Source organism: Suricata suricatta, chromosome 7, assembly GCF_006229205.1.
Source record: "Suricata suricatta isolate VVHF042 chromosome 7, meerkat_22Aug2017_6uvM2_HiC, whole genome shotgun sequence".
Taxonomy (NCBI): Eukaryota; Metazoa; Chordata; class Mammalia; order Carnivora; family Herpestidae; genus Suricata; species Suricata suricatta.
This window is the reverse complement of record NC_043706.1, coordinates 79,756,440-79,771,610: the sequence shown is the minus strand read 5'-3', so window position 1 is coordinate 79,771,610 and position 15,171 is coordinate 79,756,440. Positions and strand designations below refer to the sequence as shown.

At 36.3% G+C, this 15,171-nt stretch overlaps 1 long non-coding RNA gene across 1 annotated transcript in view; it reads right to left on the bottom strand.

Moving 5' to 3' along the window:
- Nucleotides 1-1,559: 1,559 nt before the first annotated feature.
- Nucleotides 1,560-15,171, bottom strand: part of LOC115296697 — an 81,531-nt gene continuing 67,919 nt past the window's right edge. The window contains exons 3-4 of the long non-coding RNA XR_003911006.1: nucleotides 7,616-7,749; nucleotides 1,560-1,747 (exon numbers count right to left, since the gene is read on the bottom strand). This is a non-coding gene — a long non-coding RNA (uncharacterized LOC115296697). The remainder of the gene's footprint in view (nucleotides 1,748-7,615; nucleotides 7,750-15,171) is intronic.

Below are 15,171 nucleotides of genomic sequence, written 5' to 3'. Positions count from 1 at the left end.
ATATATATATATATATATATATATATATATATATATATATATATGTTGCTTTGATTTATACTCAATAATACATTGCAGTGCCCCCGTCAGGTATTTATTTACCCAAATAACATGTTATAAGCCATAAGAATTGATCATATGCATATCATTGTCTTATTCACTTCTACATAAATTGTTAAATATCTAATTGTAAATAATTTATTGCTATCACAGATAATGTGAGGTAAGCATTCTTATATACAGATGTTGATTGTTTTCTTAGGGCAGATGTCTATGAGTCAAAATGGCTGTCTGGAGATAAATATATAATAAAGGACTTTGATATCTATTTTAATGCTCCAATGTAGCTCAGGAGATGAATTCCTGGGTATGTGACATTTAACTAAATCAGAGCTACATGGGCCCCCATGGAGATCCTTTCTTGATATCTTATGCTGGCAGCTGATCTTCCATTAGACATGTCTCAGGTCGTAGTCTCTCAACTTCCATTCATAGCCAGGCTGTGCTTCAAATGTGATGGGCTTCAAAATGTCAAAGAGTTCTCACCAACCCTACTTGTTTGCTAATCCCTGTCTTCCATTTCCTCCCCCATTTCCTGGATGATGTCAGACTCAGTCTTTAGCTTAATTATCATGAAGATTTATAGATTTATACACTTTCTTTGTTCCTCTGCTCTACCCACTTTTACAGTGTATCAGTCACTATGAGAGAAAGGAAGTAAATATCAGAATGAAAGACCATAGTTAAGTAAATACCACAATTTTAGATCATATTAACTCAGGGTAGATTAATGCAAAGCACTTGTGAACAACAGCATTTGTGATGTTTTAATATTCACTGGACAAAAGTACACAGTGGTGTCTGCCTTGCTGATTCTCACCAGCTCAGAGCATGAGGTATCACTCGGAACATAAAAGTAAATATACACTAAGATTACACGACAAAGAATGTATCTACACCTATCTATAGTTATAGCCATCTATCTCCCTCATTTTTAAAGAAAATGCTTTGGAAACAAGTTTGCAAATTCACATCATGGGGTCTAACATTAAACAGAATATGTCTGATTTGTCAAAATACTTTGGAAAAACATTTACTTTCACTCCTACAAACAAGATGTGAGGGCTTATCCCACTGGGCTTTTGCAAGAATTACTTATTATAGTTAGTTTTGTCCATTAGTTTGTTTATTGGCAAAAAACAATAAAAATCAAAACAAGACACCATTTTCCTGATGAGTAGTGGTAGAGATTGGATATTTTTCATGTTTATTAGCTATTTGCACATCTTCATCTATGATTGGTGTATTTGTGACTTGCTTTTTAGTTACTCATGTTGTCATTAAGATTTTAGCAAAGTGTGTGGTGTTAGACTTCTCAAAAATTAAGGTTGTTAGTACAATAATTATTTTCAAGTCTTGTTAAAATTTTTGTTCATAGTATAAGAACAAATGTTATAGATTGCTCTTTTAGTCAAGTTTATAGAATCTCAATGATATTATAATTTATAAAGGCCTTCCTATGGGTGAGAATAAATACAGAATTACATAAACTTGCTTTAATATTTTTCTCATTTTTAATGTATAAGGGACAGGTTTTCCCCTTCCAAATAATCAATGAGATATTCTTCACATCTGATAGCTGGCATTCAGTACCACCTTTGAGTTCTACAACATGCTACTTGTTCTTTTCTTCTTCTTCTTCTTCCTCCTGTTTCCCTCTCTTTCGCCTCCCGCTTCTTCAGGAATTCTTGAAGATAATAAAAAAAAATTACATGTCGAACATTGGTCATGAAAAAGCCAATGAATTGGATTACCAACTTTCCTGAAGTTTGAAAAACGGAAGATATGGATGATTTTCTTAAGCAATTAAGAAAACAAAGCAAATTTTAATGGTAATGACTCACTTGAACTCACTAATTTCATAATTCCTTTGTATTTCTTCCAAATTTTCTTTAAAAAAAAAACCCGACCCTTCACATGGCTGTTGATTTCATATTCCAGCCCTCCCCGCATGCAGGTGGACTATCTTGAATTCTATTAGATTCTTTGGTTATTAAATTTGAGCCTAGGTTCTGGCATGTAGAATTTGGGCCAGAACCATAGAAAACTCCAATGAAATTACTTCTACCTAAACCCTATATTATGAAACATTGAACTATTCAAAGAAATGAATTTAGAGACATTTAGAAATAAAAACATATTCAGAACATTTGTCAATTATAAGTTAAAACTGGTTTTATTATATTTCTGTTATAGTATACACACACACCCACCCACCCACCACACACATACACACACATACATACTCTAAAACCTTGGGTTGTGAGTAACTTGTTCTGCAAGTGTTCCATGAGATAAGCAAACATTTCTAATAAATTTTAACTTGATAAATGAGCAATGCCTTGCAATATGAGTAGTATGTGATGCCAAATGTCACAGGATCACATATGAGCCAATGCTTTTTCTCTCTCCCCCTCTCTTTCTCACTCCCTCCCTCTCTCTCTCTGTCTCTCTGTCTCTCTCTCTCTCTTATATATCATCTCCTATGCTCAAATGCTCAGTCTTAGGCCATGGTATTTGGCAGAAATCAGTGATTTTTTTTTCCCCAGAATGTTGGAAGGTGCCCACAACTGACACTAGTGTATCTTTTTGTCACTTCAAAGCACCTACGAACCATCCTTTGCTTTTCCATACAAGAGTAAGGTTAGGACTGCTTTGCTTCATTCTAGGTGAGTCTGCCTGCAGACATAGACCCTTTATTCTGCTATATTGACAGCTATATTAAATACAGGATATGACAAGAGTTTATTAATACTGTCCTTTAGTCAACATCCATGCAAACATATACAGTGTCCCCTAGGCAGAAAAAGATTCCATTGAGCCAATAGAGAGCAGTGATTCCATTAGTGATAGTGAAAATTGTCCTACATAATAACCCTCCTTTTTCTTGTCTCCCCTCACACCATCTGCAAAGGTTTTCAAAGGTTAGTCCAGGTTAGTTTGTTTATTTTTCTTTAAATTTTGTGATTTATTATTTTTTATTATATTACAGTATTGTAATAATTTTTATATGAATATTTTTGGGTTGGGTAACAAATCATGAGGTTGCATAACAAATCATCATTCTTCTGGGGAATATTTGCTTTGATATACAAGTGCTTTGGATTACAAGCATGTTTCCAGAATGAATTATGCTCACAAACCAAGTTTTTACTGTGTGTGTGTGCATGTGGTTGGAAATCGAGGTGCTGAGAGCCCTTAGGTCTGAAGAAAAACATATATTAAAAGAAAAACTCTATCCAGGTTAGAAGAATGATCTCTACATTTTGAGTTCAATGGCATAAAGAATGCTGATACTAATGAAAGAAAGGAGCCAATTCCAGATGCTTGTCAGAAGAGGGGATTAGAAAATAACCATCTACCCATGAGAAGGGTGGTTGCTTTCAGAATCATTTGACACATGATTTTTTCCAAGTTTTCAGTTGCATTTTGGATGGGGAGTCATCTAGCAAATGTGGGTACAGGTTGTAGTAAGAGAGACATTGTAAACCACCCTATCACTGCTGGGATAGCCCCTCACGTGTCCCAGATTTATATGATGACATTGGTACCAGAACCTCCCCTCCCCTCTGTAGCCTTATCTCCTGTTCCCAGATGGCATTTAAACTAAAGCCCCTGGGATTCTGAGAAAGACAAACCTCCTTAAGCTCCTGCGGCATCAGGTGATTGCCATTTGTTTTGCAGTTTTCTCTAATTTGGAGCCCCTGGGACTTTTCTTCCTGACAGCTCATCTGTGTATTTTAAAGCTGATTGTGGTAGTTTACATAATTTTTCTAGTTTCTTTATTTTTGTCTTCTTTTCATTTTATTTTTTTTTTATCACAAAGATTTATAGGTTGTCTTTTTTGCTATGTCTCCAGAAATATATAGTGTGTTAGCCACTATTTCCTCAGTTATTCATTTAAATATAAGAAGTACTGGTTGGATCATATCATTTCCTTAAGAAATGTATCTCTAATTTATTGATTTATTTTTAAAGTATGTAGATCTGCCTTTGAGTATCAGCAGAGAATGCCTGCAATCTAAGTGTTTGGGAGAGAATATAACCTTGAATTACTTTTGCCTGCTTGGAAGAAACAACATTCAAGGACAAATGCATGAGAAGTAGTTCAGTATTCTCAAAATTCAAAACTTTAACCACAGTTCAAGTCAGACCATCAGGATGTACAAATCTGAAACTCCTTCTTACAGCTCTCACTACATTCTATTTTGATATCATTCTCTTCAATTGCATTGATGGACACTATAAAAACAACTACATGAATTCTTCCGTTTTTTGTAATATAGGAAGGATGCTGAGGTTATTTTCCACAAGATCACTGGGTATGCCTATTATGAATATTCGAAAGAAATGAGTCTCAGAATTCCGTGCTAGGAAAATCTTCACTTTTGCTGAGCAATTGGTGTGTTGCTCATGGCCACTATGAATCTTAGAAGTGATCATGTTTTCTTTATTCTTTGCCCATAGAGAAGTCCAACTTATTTAACTTTTAGGTTTTATAAATGTACTTATGCATTACAAAAATCTTTTATATTAGCAATGCATCTTTTACTTATTAATTGACTGTTAATATTAAGATTTAAAATATTTTATGCTTATAAATAACTTCAAATACTGCATAAGATAGGGTAATTATAAATTAAAGTGGTGGCATCATGTAATATCACAAATTTGAGTTTGTTGGGGAAGTATCATTAAGAACAGTATCTTCTCCCAACCCAGGAACCATCTCCAAAGGCAGTAGAGGAAAAACAACACACTTTTCTGCGTGAAACCACAATGTGACATGTATCACAGGCAATTCAACAAGAGATTATAAAACAGGAAGATTGTAGAGACACTCTCTTCTGTAACTGAGCAGATACAACCCATAAATACATGTTTTCAAGATAAACCAAACCTAGTGCTCATGTAAGAGTGGTGAGGTAGTCTGGGGCAAGCTGAGGGCAAAGTGCAGGTTAGTAGTAACCCCCCACCCCCAGGTGGGACATGTATGATATTCCTTGGACACTCCAAGCTACCCCAAAACAGGAAAGGACAAAAAAAAAAAAAAAAGATTAAACTGGTAAGAGTCTCCACCAGTTTACCAAATAAAGGCAATCACATCATAGCCTAAAGTCCAGAAACTCCCTGCTGTCTAATGTTAATGCTTTTCTAGAGGGAAAAGCAGCCTAACTTGACAATAGCTAGGCCTCCAATAAGTCTTTAGCATGTGAAAGTCTCTTTGGAAACTCCCTCTTGACTCTATCTCCCTGACTCCATAGAACAGTCACCCTCATACTTGCAGTGCCGCTCTTCCTGCCCATGGGTCCTGTCCCCACGTTTTAATAAAACCACCTTTTAGCACCAAAGCCGTCTTCAGGAATTATTTCTTGGCCATTGGCTCTGGACCCTATGAACCCCACATCACCCCAAAATTTCATCAAGAGGACTTAACAGCACTATGTTTCACCTATAGATCATTCTAACTCTCTGGTAACTAGAGTGATGATCATCTAATTGGTTTTATCCAGAGGAAAAACAAACTCCTCATATATTTATGACAGGAGGTAGTTTTGCAACTTGGAAGGAGAAGGCCACCAAAGTTAAGCTTCATACATCCATCCGAAACTGGGAGATAGGGGCACCATCTTCCTTGATGTTTACATTTCAAAGAGATGGCTCCCAGATCCTTGAGAAAGACATTCCTGAGTCATTAAGTTGACAAAAGACCTATCAAGTCTTCAACAAGATACACACATTTCAAAAAGAAGATAGAGAGTTTTCTAAGGTAAGTGTTCTAAGAAAAAGAAGGGAGGGGAATATCTTCCCTTATTTTCAACAGAGAATATTAAGCCTCTTATTTTTAATTTGTATTTGCCCTTACAAACTCTTAATGAACAAATTAAAATAAGTATGTATACATACATATATACATATATATGTATTAGTTAACATGTCACAACATAACAGATTATAGATAGTTTCACTATATCATTACTTCAGAGCAAAGCAGTAACACATAATCCTTAAATTGTCTGGAACACTAGACCCATTTTTTAGTTACACATAAGAACATAATCAGCTGGTTAGACCCCAGACAACCCCAAAGATAGGCTAAGCTCTAGCTTGAATGAATTATAGTAACAGCCCAAACATTCTGCTTTCTAACAGCATAGACAAATGGCCCGGTGATAAGCCAAGAAAGCTTTTTTTTCCCTGGACATTGGACTGACCCTGAAAGTGTGACAACAGAAGTTTATTATTGGTGGAAAAGCCAAACTGAGGCATATTAACATTTAAAACATTTATTTGAGCAAAAATAAATTCAAATCAGGCAGTGCCAAACTGGAAGCAGTTTTGAGGGGAACTGGAAAGTTCTATTGAGGGGAACAGGAAAAATCTTTTATAGAGGAAATGCAGATACAATGTAAGGAAATTATTGATTGTCTATAGCTTAAATTCTAGTTGGCCTTATGATTGGCTGTTCTTAGGTTTCAGTTTTCTAACCTTGGGATATTTACGGTCTCAATTTTGGTTTGCTAATACAGGTGCCCTGGCTTTTGAGCCACATCAGTCTAATGACCTCCTATTTTAATTAATTTAACAACTTTTCATGCCTCATTTCAGTACCTTGTTTCTTGTTGCCCTAGGCTGAATTCTGTGAAACTCAATTTGTATCCTACCATCTTCCTTTTATTCAGCATACATAATATCTAAATTGACCTGCTACCCTTGTCTATGTTAAGTCTTTCACATTTTGTTCAGTGTGTCCATCTCAGCAACATTTTAGGAGGAATGCAACCTAATTGGACAAATACAAATATACATGTGAAGAAGTATCTGGACTCCTCCCAGACATATTTTCATTTTCAATACAGAGATTTGTTACATCAAATGAATTCTTAAGCCTTAGATAATAGCAGTGTATCAAAGGGATGCAGATGATTCAAACTGTAGTTCAGAAGGTGTTTTCTTGTGGTGGTGTTACCACGCAGACATACCCGCTCCGCTCAGTTTGGTGACTTGTCTTTGGATAAGTTTGTCTACATTATTTTTGACTTTGTAGTTTGAGGGCATGTGTTCAGGGTTTTGCTTGTGTGTTTATTAGCTTCACTATCCCTCCAATGGAGTGGGAGCAAGGCTTGTATAGTCAGAGAATCAAGCAAAATAAAAATGACTGTACCAGTGCATTCCTGAAGTGTAAGTAAATGACTCCTCAAACACATATGCAAGAAAATGAGTTTTTCTACAAAAACATGAGGAAATGCTGGTAGGTTATTCCCCCCACCCCAAATTCAATAGAGTTTGTCTTCTGTCAAAATTAATTTAACTGAAGAATAGAAAACACTACCCTTCCATTCCACTTTAGAGTACAAAAAATGGTAACTGCTTTCCTTTGCAATTGTCTTTATCACTCATGTTGCAATTAGGTTAGCCTAATCCACCTCTCCCTTATTAAGAGTGGATATATTACAAAGCAGAGAGAAAAGTGCACTCATGTGTTGAAAAAATTATTATGTATGAAATTAACTGTCTAAATCCAAATTCTTTTGTTTTAATGAAAAAAGCTTACGTTTCCTTTTTTCCAAAGTAAGAGAAATATGCTGCTGAGCTTTCCGAAGGTACATCAAGAGGCAAGACTTCATTTCCTTGACAATTATAAATATTGTTGTGGTGGATGGAGAACCATGCTAATAATGTTCTTCCCTTGAGGTGAGAAAATGGAAAAATTAGTGCAAGCTAATGAAGGGTAAGATTTTCACCAATACAGTTTTTTGTACGTATTAGATACCATATAATGAAAATTCAATTATAACACATTTTCTTTCACTGGTTTAAATTGATAGTGCTTTATTATTTATAGATTTAATGGAAGTCTACATATTGAGGGCTTCTTTATCTGCATGAGAACCAGCTCATTTTGGAATAGAAAACCTGGACTGAGGTAATGGTTTTCTACTTCTTACCTTATTGGAATTCTTTTTTAGTGTCTTTTAAAGAAATAGAGCTGAAAAGAAATTTAGAAAACGGAAATTTTTCATATATGGGTAGTAATCTGTGTCTTTTCCAGACACACTTTATATGAAATTAGGGATTTTATTTTAAAATATACGGTGATTTTTTTCTCTGATACGTAGCTTAGGCAACTCAGTGAAAATAGTAGAATGTCTTTTATATTCATTAATGATGATGACGATGACAAAAAGAATAACAGAAGCTCTTAATTAAGATTTTCTGACGAGCCAGATATGTCGATAGAGCTTTTTCTCTCATCTCCTCAAAGGCAATCCTTGGAGGTGGACATTGTCTGTGTCCAGAGATGAGAAAACTGAGACTAGGAAGATTGTCACCTAAGCAAGGAGACATGACTAGAAAGAAGCAAAGTCTGGACTTGACCTGTCAATTGAACTTCAAAGCCATCACATACTGCTTCCAAGGGACTAGACTAGGCAACTCATAGGCACCTGTGATACTTTTCTTTGAAATTGGAAGAGCACAGGTACCAGTGGATTTGTCGGTAAACCAAGAAGGAGGGTCTGGATTTTATGGACCACCCTGTCATGATCTGTAGAACAAATTTACATTATTTTATTATTTACTTAAAGGGAAAGACAACATTTTAATAGATCAACATTTATGTCTCCTTCTTTCATTTATTCAGACTGAGTGGCCTATCTATCCAAGACACTGAAACCAGGGGGGCTGGAGAGATGAAGGTACACTTAGTCCCATTGCCAAGGCCCTCACAGTCTACAGCAAAATGTCTGAACAATGGCAGCATGCAGACTGTGCTGGGCTCCAAAGGGCAGGTTAGCCCGATCTCCAGGTTCAGATATAAACACACAAGTGCAAAACTATACTGAATGTTCTGTAGTTTGAACTTCCTAGCAAATTCTTGACCGGCATATCTGATAGCTTTGCTTTCTGGGGTCAAAGATAAATAAATCAATTAATAGAAGAAATGTAGGGGTGTCTCTGGGTGGCTGATTGATTAAGCGTCTGACTCCAGCTCAGGTCATGATCTCATGGCTCATGAGTTTGAGCCCCACATCAGGCTCTCTGCTGTCAGCATAGACCCCACTTGGGATCATCTGTCCCTCTCTCTCTCTCTGCCCCTACCCCATTTTCTCTCTCTCTCAAGAAAAAATAAACATTAAAAAATTTTAAAAATAGAAGAAATGTAGAGTCTTTAAAAAGATTTATAAGAGATAGTAAACATTGCTCTGAATTCAAAGAAAATAAATATCTCTGCAAATTATTTTATTTTAGAATTACATAGCCCTGTCAGAAAATGTAGCCTTTAGGACAAGTGGGGAGGAAGCTATAAGACTATAAACTAATATTAAAGTAAATTTTAAGCATATAAGTCATGAAAGAATTCACAATGGAAATGATCAATGTATTTGATATTATAAAAGTTTTAAGATTATATAAATAAAAGCAGCACGTACATATAGCTTGCTATATGCCAAGCAGTGTTCTAACAACTTTACATCTATTAGTTCATTTATTTTCCACAACAACATTATGAACAAAGCACTGTTATTATCATCATTTTACAGATGAAAAAAATGATGCAAAGAGGCATCAAGAAGCCTCAAATAACTTGCCCAAGGCCAGCAGTTATTAAATGGTGGAGGCGAGATACAGCAGAGGTCGTATGGTTGTTGGTAATGAGAGAGATAAAAACTAGAGCAATAATAATTAATAATAATCTTTAATGTTGCTGAAAATACAGGGACAAAAGCACCCAAACTCTGAAAAAAATGAACTCAAAAATACATTGACTCAACTTTTCTGACAAGATCCACATTATGATTCACATATGAATATTGCATAGCTGTCATAATTATTTCTGAACCGATTCTCAAAGTAAAATGTTAATAAGCCAGATTAAAAACTGTGTGTTTATGGGCACCTGGTGACTCAGTTGGTTAAGCATCTGACTTCAGCTCAGGTCATGGTTTCACAGTCTGTGAGTTCAAGCCTCATCATGTCAGGCTCTGTGCCAACAGCTCAGAGCCTGGGGTCTGCTTCAGATTCTTTGTCTCTCTCACTCTCTGCCCCTCCCCTCTCCATACTCTATCTTTCTCTCTCATAAATAAATAAACATTAAAAAAAAATGGTGTCTTTAGTACACTCCCAATTTTGACAAAAATATCAAAAATTGGGAACATTATGTATGTATTTATATATATTTATGTATATAAAACCACAAGATAATATAGAAAAAAATAATACAGTTATCTACTGTAGAATTAAAATTTCTTTTAAAAAAATACCCCTCTCCTGTCTACTATCCCAATCATAGGTAAGGACCACCTGTTAGGAAAAAAAATTAAATGTAATTTTAAAGAAATCTATTGAAATGTTGATTTTATAGCATTACTTGGACTGCTTTTAGTATTTTCCATTGGAAAATACAGTTTAATTTTATAAATAGTGCATATAAGCAAGTCACTTTAAAATTTTCACTAGTTTGGGGCACCTGGGTGGGTCAGTCCATTAAGTGCCTCTTGATTTGGGCTCAGGTCAGGATTTCATAGTCTTGAGAACAAGCCCTGCACTGGGCTCTTCAATGACAGCACAAAGCTGGCTTGGGATTCCCTTTCTCCCTCTCCCTCTCTGCCCCTTCTCTGCTAGAGTGCTCTTTCTCTCTGTCTCAAAATAGGTACATAAATATTTCTAAAATTTTCACTAGGCTACTAAACAAATCTACTTCTATATATTATGTGCAAATTACTGTGCAAGGTGTAGGGCTTACTAATCAGCTTATAGATGAATCTTGAGCCTGAATAGTACCCGAAGCAGAGCCACACTCAGAAAGTATTAGAGAGAGGGCTGGGTGAAGGTGGGGGCAAGTGGAAAAAGGGAGGAAAGGAGGCGGGGGAGAGGCAGAGAGGTGGGGGTGGGATGGGGGATCAATGACTTCCTGAACAGAACAGAGGTTACCCTCACATAGTCATATGGAAAGGACAGTGGCTCTGTCTGTAGACAGAGACAAAGATTACAGGAGAATGAGCCAGTGAAGTTTATGAAGATAATGGTTTTTGTTTTTCTTCTTATGTAAAAATTAAGATTCTAGCAGGAGAGCCAGTTAGAGATATCCATAGGTGTTTGGAATTAGGAGGCAGATACTCAAGAAAATGGATCAATTAGAAAAAATTGGATATTGAGCACTGAACAGGTGAAATGCCCCTAAAGATAACTACTCTAGTTTAATATGATATTATTAGATTTCAAAAAACACTTACCTACTGGTTTGTATATAACTATAGGCTTATAATATTTCCAATCCAGTGACTGACTCTATATTCTATGTGTTAATATGTGTATATGTAAAAGCATCACTCTTTTAAAATTATTTTTTGCATTTGCTCTGGCAGGGACTTGGGGGAAACTGAAATGTTTACGTTAGCTATTCCTAAAAACTTGGATTTGAGTTAGAGGATTTGGTTTAATGCCCGCATATCATCTTTCTCATTCCCAGTTGCCAATCTACGGATAAATGAGTCACTGTTCAAAAGCTGAAGGCAGCACATGCCAATAAGATATAAAAAGATGAACGACTAAGGATGCTATGTTATGTGTTAGTTACAAGGAAAGGGCATATGTTAATAGCAAATGAGTAAAATGTGAGCTCGATTAGGGGCTAATTGAGGTCAAAACAGTCAGCGTGCTTCATGGTGAGGACCGGAGACTTCCTGCTCCTTCCTGAAGAAACATCAGACTCAGGAAGAAGATTCTATGCATTTTGAATGTTCTTACAGTTCAGCAAAGTCCATATTCTTATGCAGTGCAGTTCTCCACCTTGCTGGAGATAGAAGGGCCCAGAAAGAGCAGTTTAAAGAGGAAATTACAACTGAAAAGGGAAGAGCAAAGGATTCGGCACTCATGGAAGACCACCTCTCTCCTGGGCAATCCGATTTGCCTCGGCTTTGTCAAAACTGAATATACCATATGTGATTGGTAGGTACAGGGTTGAGAGTGCTATTTGTGTGGGTTTTCTAACGTAAAACTAATTTTCGTGGAGCCAGGTGCTGTAGGGCGCTGCTCACATTTATTAATAACATGTAACTCATTCAGACTTGGGTAGAATAACATTTTTCTCTCCTTTCTTGTTAGACTTATTAATTTAGGTCAAAAAGAATGGTCTTGTTTATATTCTGTGCTTGATGATATGCACGAACAGACCATGTGCAGCATTTTCCCTCCACCTGATATTTTTTTTATAACCCAAACTCAGTCAAGTAAATGTGGTTTGTTTGCCCTTTCTTACTACAGCAAAGTCCTTTCTGCCCCGTAGCCTGTTAAAATATTTTTCTCCTAATGACTCTTCTCTAGTGTAACTAGCATGTCTCTCCTGTGTACCTGATACTTTCATTTTTCCCCCTTTGAACTCACAACTTTAAGGGGTGGAATGCAATGGCACTGCAATAAGGGCCATATTTTCTCCACCCTTTCCCTGTGTTACATCTGACAGTCTGAGAGGCAATATGAAAGCACCTTGCAAACTCTTTAAGCTCAACCCTAGGATAAGATATAGATGTCAGTTTCTTTTGTTCTACTATTCCTTGTTTCTTTCTCCTCTTAGATCTTTATTTTATTATCTTACTTTTCGTAGAGATTGAGCCTACTTTATTTTCTTACTTTTCTTAGAGATTAAAATCTTTGGATTCTATTTCTTTTTCATAGTTATGTTCTTAAATTGTCCAAACATTCAAATTGTACATTTCATCCTAGCCAACTCATGACAGCGGGCAAATAGAAAATGTGTGTCTTGGTTTGCATGGTTGGTTTGTACTTAGAAATATAAATACAGTTGGGAAGGTGCTTTGGTAGCTCCGTCGGTTAAGGATCCAACTTCTGCTCAGGTCATGATCACACAGCAGGTCATGATCTCAGTGTCTGTGAGTTCAGCCCTGCTACGGGCTTTGCGCTGACAGCTCAGAGCCTGAAGCCTGCCTCAGATTCTGTCTCCCTGTCTCTCTGCTCCTCCCCAACTCATGCTCTGTCTCTCTCTGTCTCTTTCTCAAACAATAAACATCAAAGAAAAAATATATAAATACAGTTGGATAAATATATGGATAAATAGAAGTCTTTTGGAGAATTTGACCTAATGCACTTAATTAAGTTTTCTATACTTATTTGGACCAGTTTTATCCTTCAGCGAACAATTTTTAAGTCATCTTCAATAGAAACCTGAAAATCTTATGAATTCCACATTTGCCTTGGGAATAAATCCTGGGCTCATGTTTTAGAACTTCTCCTGAGGCTAATAGCCCCAGTGGTTTTCACATTGTTATTATATTTTAATAAATGTTCTGTTATCTTCATCATTTTTCAAATCAATTTTTTTTCCCACCACTGTTCTGCTTTCTCACCATTTTACTGTCACATTATTTTTCCACAGTTAACTTCCTGGACAAATACATGTAGTGGATTTATGCAATTGTGCTTTGGAGCAAGGCTGGCCGTTTTGGCCATGACTTGACTCGCTCCTCATTCTGTGAGAAATGGCGTGTTCTTTGGCAGGGGTTTCTGAAGCTTTTGTGATTCATCACTCGGACTCAGTATGGTCTCCATCACCCTGATGGTTTTCTGATGATATAGAATGTTGAAATGGAGAAAGAAACAGATAAATAGGGAAAAAATGACAAATTATGGAACCCTGTATGAAAGCCCTATGCTACAGTACTTTCATATTTATTATCATTTAATTGAAAATATTTTACTAACAAAAAATCTTTTAAATGTGGCCTCAGTTGGAAAATGCTTTCGGCAAGCATTTTAGGAAATCTTTGGCATTATCATTACTTAAAGAAAAATTAACCAGGCCATGGATTTAGGAGATTGAGTGTATTCCATTTACATGGTCTAAAGATAAAACATCTGCAAGGTCATTTTCAAGTTTTCTTGAATGTCATTACTTGAGACCCTGCCAAGCCTTAATGTAAATTTTTTAAGACAGAGGGCCCTTAGCTCTACCTCGGAAAGACATAAATTGGTCTACATCATTTTAAAAAATCAAGAAATATTTTTCTATTCAGATCTATTATCCATTACCATGGATTTGTTTTGATTTTTATCTAGGAAGAAAAAGACAGTCTACCCTTGAAGCTAGACAGATTTCAAAACATTGCAGTGGTTCTTCATCCTTAATGTGAACCCGGGAATATGTGTCGCTGGAGCTCTGATGGTGACAGTTTGCACTGTAGGAAAAGATTAATGACATTAGAAGCAGCCAGCATGGTGCTTGCTGCGCATTTTCTGTATTAAGGGACAATCCGTTTGTTTTCCCTTTTGCATTACTCTCTGCTTCCTGATTTAGTCGGCAGTGTAATGAAAACAGGATTTTAAATAGCTGATGTGACTACTATTTCCCTTCATGACTGATGTCCAGTAAACACAGCATTTTCCCTTGAAGAGAAAAGAAGAATTTCTATACCTTGGAATTTTTAAGAACTTGTTTTCTTATCTTCACTTATAAACTAGATCTTTAGTAGTCTCTAAAGTTACCTTTGAAATCAGAGAAATGAGACCAGGCTAGCCCTACACAAAAATGCTAGACCCATTCTGTCCTTCAAAAGATGTAAGCAAATGGGTTTGCATCCCTAGGAGAGCTCCTATGAGAATTAGTTTTGCTTCATTCGGTGTTTTGTTTTGTTTTTGTGCTGCACTGAAAATAAGGTAAGATGCAGAAGGGTTAAAGGGAACAGACGATCATTGGAAAGATTGTGGAATGCTGAGTTGTGTTCAATATAGCTATAGGGGATGTTCTTTCAAACATTCTGGTTATTGGCTGCACTCATGTCTAAAACAAACACTGGCCCATTTAGCCACATATTTGCACTTGTAATGGATTTGGTGAGCGGAACAGCATTCTGTCTGTATAAACTGAATAGTTTGACAAAGCACTGCACACTTGTCACTAACCACCCTTCAGAATTGTAATTGGGAGGGAAGGTTGTAAAACCAACATGACTTTAGATGTCTTAACAGCCAGAGGATGACTGTGACATACTTTATAATAAAGTGTCATCTTCCAAGATACATAAAAATCAGTTGTATTTACTGTGCACCAAATCTTTTTTTAGAACCAACTAAATGACAGTGTCATGCCTGTAC